The sequence below is a fragment of the Bidens hawaiensis genome, unplaced genomic scaffold, assembly GCF_021521415.1.
Source record: "Bidens hawaiensis isolate Kalapana, Puna unplaced genomic scaffold, B.hawaiensis_p1.1 tig00017476_1, whole genome shotgun sequence".
Taxonomy (NCBI): domain Eukaryota; kingdom Viridiplantae; phylum Streptophyta; class Magnoliopsida; order Asterales; family Asteraceae; genus Bidens; species Bidens hawaiensis.
Window position 1 is genome coordinate 393,060 of NW_027492648.1, and position 9,946 is coordinate 403,005.

Sequence of the window (9,946 nt, forward strand, 5' to 3'; positions counted from 1 at the left end):
GCCGGTTAATATTTGGAATAGCGAGTCACTGTTGAGTAGTACTACTGGGTTTGACAAACCCCACCCAACGTTAAGCTCAACTGGAGGTTGAGTGGGTGTAATTTTGGCTAACACTTACCATGGTCTGGATTGACCTGGTGACGGGCACTTGATAAACAGTCAGCTTCGGTCGCGAACCACTTAGCGATACTTGTTGTATAGATTAGCTACCTATCGATATATAATTTGACATAACACTATCTGGTAATGCAAAACACTTAAACGTCGTAACGGGGTTACGCAACACTTAAACGTCGTAACGGGGTTACGCAACACTTAAACGTCGTAACGGGGTTACGCAACACTTAAACGTCGTAACGGGGTTACGCAACACTGAAACGCCGTAACGAGGTTACGCAAAACGCTAAACGATTTATCTTATTTAACTTGTGAACTCACCAACCTTGTGTTGACACTTTTAGTATGTTATTCTCAGGTAGCCGAGGCGGGCGCGCGGTTTAGGAGCATGCATTAATTGAAAACATCTTTATTCTGCAAACTTAATTTTAACAGTTACATTTGGTTTTAAGTCGTCCTGCGTGACGCAAATTTTGAATTAAGGTTTTACGCTTCCGCACTTACTTACATTTAAACGTTTTTCTTTGGTTTGATTATAACTAATGATTCCGATCCTGCCAGTTCACACCCTCTGACGGTAAAACTCCGTTAGTGGATTTTGAGGGTGTGACACGGTATACTTGTTACTGCGCACAAACGATCTCGGTATACAAATGTTACTCCTGTTGGTGTTGGGAACCCCAACGCGCCGTGCGCTGGTGACGGTATGGCGTTGAATTGGGCAATCGTTCCTCTACCCAAGATCATATTATGGCATGAAGTGGTGGGCAAGACCAAGAAGTTAACAGTTTCAGCTCGCTTGTGTTTCTCATCCCCCATAGTTAGTTCGAATTGTATCTGACCTAGGGGGTGAATAATTTCGTTTGAGACACCCGAGATTGGTGCATTCACAATTTCGAGCCTTGCTTGGTCTGCTGGATCCAACTTCCTGAAACATTGCTCATACATGATGTCTGATTCACTGCCGGTGTCCACCAGGACTTTTGACACCTCATAATGAGCGATATGTGCAGTGATGACTAGAGGACTGCTGATAGACGGGCCTCCTCTGATTCTTGGGAAGATTACTTGTTGCTCGCGCCAATCCCCTTGGACTTGCGCGCTTCTCTTCCTCGATCTTTGCCCTTGCCTTCCTTCTTCAGCTACACAGATTCTTTTGAATTTTTTACTGGCTGAGGCTCCGTCTGGTTGTTCATTCTCTGGTCTTGGGTTTTTCACCAGGTGAGCCAACTTGCCTGATTTCACATCTCTTTCAATCGCATCCTTCAAATGGTGGCATGCATCGGTGTTGTGCCCTGTGGACTTGTGAAACTCACAATACTTGCCACTGTTTGGTGGTCCCTTATGGAGTAATGGCTTGGGGCTTTTAAACTGGACATTCTCTGTGCTTAACACTTGCGAAGGCATTTTGCTGAGGGAAGTTCATATTCTTGGTAGAGGTCTGTTAGGCTCTCTGCCGCCTTCCCTCTTGTCACCTTCTCCGCAATTACGAATGTCTTTTTGGGGCTGGGGTGAACTTTGTTGCGCTTGCTTTTCTGCGGGAGAATAACTGGTTTGTTGCAACCTGGACCATACGGAGTTTTGTTTGCCCCTCCTTTCATTGTTGTGTGGTGCTTCTGTTTGATGCCCTCTATCTCTTGCTCTGTCTTGGGCAATTTGTTTTTCATTTCGCGCGAAGACTCGCGATGCTTCCATAAGCTTAGCCCAAGTGGTTGGCATGCCATCTCTGCTCACGAGAGCTCTGCGGAGTTGATCACTGCGCGCACCTTGTATAAAGGCCACGCGCAAGAGTTGTTCAGTGATACCTCCAATTGCAAGAGATTCCTGATTGAAACGAGTTATGTAGTCTTCAATGGTTTCATCATTCCTGCGCACGCAGTGCATGATGTCATCGGGGTCGCGCGTGTGTCTGCGCTGCTGTACAAAGTGAGCCTGGAACTTCTCCAGTAACTCTTCGAACCCATCGATTTGTCCTGTCGGCAAGCTTTCGAACCAGACACGCGCTGCGCCCGTGAGGCAGCGAGCAAACATGTGACACCATGTTGGCATCGTCCAGCTTTCTAGGTTTCCAGTGTTGTAAAAACCTTGTAAGAAATCATCTGGATCTGTTGTACCATCGTACTTGCCTAGACCACTTGGCATCTTGGTTTTGTGTTGAATGGGAGCCTTCGCAATGCGCTCAATGAATTTTGAATGCTTCACCAAGATGGCTGGCCTATATGGTGTGGTTACATCCACTTGCCCTTTCGCTTGTGGGTTGTACGGTGTGTATAGATCCATATCAACTTTGGCTCCAGGCGCTATGTTCACGTGCGCGCGAAGCTGTGAACCTCCTGCATGAGTATCTCGCGTCTTCCTCATGCTGTGCACCTCTTCCTCATCACTAACATCAGCGTGTTCGGTGTGAACAGAGTGACCATCTTCCGGCGCGCGCGCCCTTTTTGTTGTTCCCTGAATGGTTTGTTTATCAAATGCGAGCCTTTGTGTTAAGTCGGCTAACTTTTTGTGTTTGACCAGCTCATTGTATTTGTCCATTAAACGCCGTTGTTCGTTTATGAGCCATTCTTTAGGGTCATTGGTTTCAACTTCCGGACCCATTGGTCCTTTTTGTTTTGCACCAGTTAGATTTTGGAACGTGAGATCGTCTGGAGGAGTTTCAGTCTGGCTATGAGGTGTTGTGATGAAGGGATGGTTACTGGTGGTGCGCGCAGTATCACGCGGCGCCCTCAGAAACTGATGTCCCTCATTAACATCCTCAAGCTCATTATCCTCCAGAACTTGATCGCTGTTTCGAACACCGGAAACCATGGTGAAGATTTTCAGAGAGAACTGATGAGATAGTGGTTTTGTTGCCGTTGTAACAGGTGATGGCGCCAATGAAGAAACGTGGATCGACTTACTAGTATACGATCAACTTTCCTCGGGTATGAGTGTGCTATATCACCGATGGTTTTCCGGAATATGAATTCTTCCACCTACAAAACGAGCAGCACCGTGAACTTACCCCTCAGAAAGGGACAGAGGGGTCCTCTTTGGGGTAACCCTCCGGTGTGAGAATAAGATATTGTAGGAGAAGATAATAATAATCTGAAAGTGATTAAGGACTTAGAATGTATTTTCTTGTTTACCTCCCACTATGGAGGTGGTGTGGTATTTATAGTATTAGGGTTTCCAATGATTGGGCTCAGACCCAATTAGGGCTTTTTTGGCCTCCTCCTATTGTTTCGCGCCACGTGTCCTTAGGACACCTGGTGCTTTTTCATTTAATATTCTCTGACCAAGGTATTTCACCTGACCCATGTGTAATCACGTGGTAGCACATGGGCTTTGCTGAGTTGTCCACCCTTCATTGGCAGCTGTCAACATCAGCATATTCTTTATTCCTTAAAGGATACATTCTGGAAGGTTGTCTGATGAGCACAATCATGGTTGTCCTTATCCTGATTTGGATAAGGACGTGGTTGATTATGTCCATGTGTGATATGCGCCTATCCTGGGGATGCGCGAGATCTTCTCTTTATTCTCACGCGCAGATGTTTCATGCGCAGATGTGATATGCGCAAGCATATGTAATATGCGTGAGCATATGTGATATGCGCCACGCGCAGATGCGCCACGCGCAGATGTGATATGCGTGAGCATATATGATGCGTGAGCATATGTGATACGCGTGAGCATATGTGATGCGTGAACATATGTGATATGCGTGAGCATATGTGATATGCGCCACGCGCATAGGTTTTGGCTTTGTGTCTTCATGACATCCTGATTTCAAGTCTCTTGTCTATATCTTGTGGGTTGACACGCCCCGCTCGATGTTAAGGCGGGTGCATACCTCTTCAATGTCATAACGTAGAGTATGTTGAGAACCGATATTCTTTGAATATGATACGTAACACAATTGTATAATTGACTCTATTTGATTGTCTCTTAATTACGTATACACTACTTTTATTATCTTTCATAAACTATAAATAAGTAACTTTATCAACACATTGATTTTGGAAAAGATATGGTAATTTATGTATTCTGCTAACCAATTTGGGAATTCAAAGAAAGGGCCAGAGACACTACTAGAAAACATGTCTTTTTCCTACAAAATTTCTACGACAAGTAATTCCAATAGATTTTAAACAAATTTCCAACAAAAAAATTAGCTCTAATTTTCCTACTATATTGCAACAGAATAGTAACAATAGGATTTTCGTTGGAAAATTGTTGCTACCTAATTCAAACAAACTTCTAATAAAATTATATTTATCAACCATTTCTTTTGTTTTATTATGCTTGTATAAGGTAACCCCAAATGAAAAATAAACCATAAAATAGCTTTTATAGGAAAGTTGTAGGAAGTTTGCAACGGTGTATATTTGTAGCAATTTTGTAAGAAAAATTGTTAGAAAACGGTTGAAAACAATTTTCAAGCATTTGTTTTTCTAACACCACATTTTGTTGAAAAATTGTTGGAAAGTAGGTTTTCCAACAGATTTCTTATGAAATTAGTAGTAGAAAAATGTTTAATTTTCTAGTAGTGAGAAAATGAGATTGAATTGGAGAGTGGAGATTTAATTCAATTCATCCATGGCATCAACATTAAACATCTTGGTTATAAATATAGTATTAGTATAAGGAAATTAAAAAAGAATATGACCACTAATGCACTAACCAAAAAACTTATAGAAAATAAGAAATAAAATAAACTAATTTACTAAGATACATGGTGGAATTGAAGTTCACATATGACATGGTATACATGTATGTATAAATATAATATATTTTCATGCATGCACATACAAAAACTAAACATATATATATAATCTTACGTAAATAAGTGGTGCAGTGACGTGGGGGTGTGTCTTGGGATAATAAACGTACATGAATCAAGAGTGTTAATTGGTTGAAGGGTCCGTGGCCCTTCAACCAACCGAGGGTAAGGGAAAACAAAAGGGGATGCAGCTGCCTGCAGATTGAGTGTGTCTGGTATTAATCTTCATCTGCAACACCATTGAACATGCTGTCCATGCATGCTTCATGAATCATCCATGCAAAACGTACGTATTAGCTCGGTCCCACCCTCCATCACTTTTGAATGCCACTCTTTTGTTTTTGTTATCTGCTTTCATTGACACCATTCATCTCTTTTCTTCCACTCTTATTCAAAAGATGACGAGCTTTGAATTCCTTTTTGACCCTACACCTTGCCCATTTTGCACGCAAAATCTCTTTAAGAAAATTCTCTCTCTCTCTCTCTCTCTCTCACTCTATATATATATATATATGTGTGTGTGTGTGGTAGGGTTAACGTAAAAAAAATAGTTTTGTGAGAAGCATAAGAATAGATGTAGACCCTTGGATCTAGGATCTAGTGGTTGAGATTTATAGTTTCTAAAAGTTGTATAGTTTCCTATATATATGGTATAGTGTTCTATTTATGTGATGCACTTTATTTTAAAGTTTTCTCACACTTCTCACAAAACAATTGTTTTTTATTTGAACCATTTTCTATATATATATATATATGTATATATATATATAGTGGGGTTAAAATAAGAAGTGGAGTGTGTCTAAGAAGTGTAAGAAGTAATATCGTGCGTTAAATATGTTGATCTGATGGTGGATATGGAAAGTGTGTTTATTGTGCGGTGTGTTTTATTAGATATAATGGTGAAAACACGCTTTCTACACTTTTTAGGAAAAGTCTACTTTTTATTATAACCTTGCTATATATATATATATATATATATATACTAGTCAGATGCCCGCACGATATAGCGGGAAACAACACTTAAAAGGTTGTTAGCGAGCCAAGCCTAGCTCGAGTCGAACACCGAGCCGACTCAGCTCAACTCAAAATTAAAGATAAAATCTTAAACACATGTTCACCTTGATTATTTTGATATTTATTTATATGATTTGAGTACTTTTAATCATATTTTTGTAAAACATATCAAAAGAAATTAATATTTATATAAACATGAGGGATCAAAGTTGTAAGTAATTCTTAAAATAACAAAATTTGATTAAAGTTGAGGTACTATACTTGTAATTAATTTTTAGTTGTAAAACTAACTTGTACTTTCATGCATATATCTATGCATTAATGACTTGTACAATTTAAACCGTTTATCTGTTTTACAAAAAACTTATATTGGCACGTCAATAAAAATAAGCTCGTTAAATGGGTATGTTGAGATTAAGTTTTAATCATATTTTTGTAAAAGATATAACAAGAAAACCAAAAGGAATAAAGAGTAAAAATTGGGTAAACATGATGGATGAAAGTTGTAATTATTTTTTAAATTAACAATATTTGACTAAAGTTGAGGTACCAAACTTGTAATTATAGTTGTTGAAATCAAATGAACGTGTGTAGATTGTGTTTAAAATACCACTTTGTCCTTTGTTACACTTTAACCTTATGCATTAGAAATTGTAAATCCTTTAAAACAAACGTCTTAATTTGCCATTATTTGGTGTAGTATATATAGTAAAAGATATATATATATATATATATGTGTGTGTGTGTGTGTGTGTGTGTGTGTGTGTGTGTGTGTGTGTATGTGTGTGTGTGTAGCTTAAGTTCAATCGAGAAGTCGTTTTATTGCGAGAAGTGTGAAAAATCTTGCAACAAATCAGATTTTTCTATTTTTTTCTCTTTTATATGGTAACAATTAATGGTTTTTCGGAAGTTTTAATTTTTTACAACAATTATAGTATATGGTAACCATTGTGAGCTAAAATGATTTAATACTAGGTTACCATACACATACATAACCTCCCAAATTTCCTACACATTACCATTACAAAATAAAAACCTACACCGATCACGATATTAGGCTACACATACAAAACTACTTCATGTTATTACCTACACAATCACAATATTAACCTACGCATACATAACCTACCAATTTTCCTACACATTACCATCAAACTCATACATACATCCTCAAAAAGTCCCTACACATACACATCCTACATAGTAATTTATGTTAGGATATTTGTAGATGGTATATGTATCATCACGAAAATATCATGTCAAAAATACCAATTTCAAAAGATAAAGGACCAAAAATGACAAGTTTTAAACTTAAAAATCAAAATTGAAAGATCTGTCACCAGGCCGAATCGCGATAAGCGATGGCCATAGACCAAACGTCATCGCGTATCGCGATGAAGAGATCTGACAGGTTGACAAGTGTCATGCCACGTGTCACCACGTGGTATAAAGTCATGATTAGGTGACACCTGCCGACACGTGTCACCTGCTGGCTTTATGTGTTGTCACGTGGCATCGCGTCCGCCACGTGGCAAACCTAGTGGTGACTATGCAAGCCTACATCGCGATACGCAATGGCATGATCAAGGGACCATCGCGTATCGCGAGGGTCCCCTGTCTTTGCCTATATATAGCGGGTATGAACATCTCATTTCTCACAACCCAATCTCACAACTACTTTCTCTCTCTAAAATACTTTATCTCTCTAGAAAATAACCTTTCACTATCTCGTAGCGTGCCACCAACTGTAACGTCATGAAAATTTCGAGTTCAAAATATCAAAATACCAAATTGTAGGGACCAAAAACATCAAATTCCAAACCTAAGGGTTTAAAATGAAAATTCTGGTTTTCCTGACCCATCGCGATATGATGACCGTTGTTTGAGTCAATCAAAAACCTAGTTAAACTATATAGATAGGATAAGTAAGGTATCGTATCCACCAGGAGTATGTGGTCAATGTATTCGTGTAACAGATTTCTAATTATGAAGTGACTGGTTTTTAGTGCTGATCACACAAGCAATTAAAGTGAATTTAGAGAATTAAGCAAACAAACAAGTAAACGAGTTTCAGTCAATTAACAAAGCAAATCACACCCGAGACTTCAAGTAGGTAACATACAGTAATCTCATGCAACCTAACAGATTAATCATTAACGGTTAACTACAGACTGATCAACTAGACAAAATCTTAGGCAACAATAATTGCTTTACACACGGCACTGGTTATCAAACGTTCCCTGCCAGTGTGACTCAGTTAAGGGCAATTATATGCTTTGTCGTATTCAACCTAATCAAACAGCCCTATGATCAATTATCATAGCAACTGGTAACTAATCGTTCAGATCAACGTAAACCTAAACCGATTGAACACACAGAAATACTAAACATCAATAATCATAGATTAACCATAAACAGTTATACATAAATGTTCTTAGTCACATGAGGAAACTGAAATTGTTACAAACTTTACATCCCAGGTATGATTCGGAGAAGACTAGCCGAGCATCGTCATCGATAGATCGTCAATTATGATGAGGAAGGCCATTAGGTGTAAGGCCCCGAACCCGGTAGCCTTACTTTAGCGTCGGATTTACTCATAAACACAGTTCTTACAAATCAGAGTTCATTAAAACTTTCGCGGAATATAAAAACTTTCATAAAACATTTCATAACAAAACACGTCTTGTCTTAAAACATCATTTTGTCTTTCAAACTAAACGAAACATTAAACTAAAAGTCAGCTACGCTGAGTGAGTTATAGTTAATCAAGCGACTTATCATACAACCACTACATGCATCATATACGTATCCGAAGACACGTAGTCCACTATCTAACCTGCTTACCTTACCACTTAGCCTCTTATTTACACCTACCACCTTACCACTTTGCCACTTTAATAACGTAAAACGTTATGCCACTTTGCCACTTTAATAACGTTTAACGTTATGCCACTTTGCCACTTTGCCACTTTGCCACTTTAATGACGTAGTCACGTATAGGCTTACCCTACCACGTACTATCGTCATGCCACTATCACTCTTACTACACCCTTGCCACTTCTAACACGCTCTACCTCTACTTATCTACAACATGTTTCATATCATTTACATAAAAAGCAAGTCACATCATAGCATACATACACACTAATAACCACTTGGCAATCACTGTCCTTGGCGATGCGTGCAATATCCGAAGATCGTTCACGCACCAACAAGTATTATATAATAGCTACCTCGTATAACATCTATAGCATACACTTACCACTTAAGGTAAGTGTATTCACACTTCACATCGAGTATGCACACAGCCCCGAAAACATAACAAGGAAATGGGGCTAGAAACTCACCTGAACTCTGCCTCTTCCTCCGATAGTTGTAAATCCCTTCCTTAACTGAGCTCGGCTGACTGTATAAGTTACACGTATCAATACTCGCCTGATCTAACCTGGCGGCCTAGTATTAGATTACTTTTACTTATCGTTTATAATTTATTTTATAATCGAACTCGACTTTAGGCGAAGTTAAACCTTAGGCGAACTTAGCTTTGGGCGAAGTTAAACCTTAGGCGAACTTAGCTTTAGGCGAAGTTAACCCTTAGGCGAACTTAGCATTAGGCGAAGTTAAACCTTAGGCGAACTTAGCTTTAGGCGAAGTTAACCCTTAGGCAAACTTAGCTTTAGGCGAAGTTGTCATCAGGCGAACTTAGCTTTTAGGCGAAGTTGTCATCAGGCGAACTTAGCTTGCAGGCGAAGTTCATCAGGCGAACTTAGCTTGCAGGAGAAGTTGTCGGCTGCAGCTACTGTTCGTCCTTAATCATCTTCGTTTCTTAACCAAATAACTCGATTTAGGTATCCACGTAATCGTCTGACCAGCGCCTACAAACCCCAACCATCAAATCGGCCTAACATCGATGTTTAAGGGGTGCGATTTAGGCATATAGGTTACGGGTTCTTTTAGGTTAACAATTAACCTATCAAATGCTAATCAATTCCAGTAATATTTGTTGTTTTAGGTTCGTTTATAACAAACTAACACAGATCTATGATT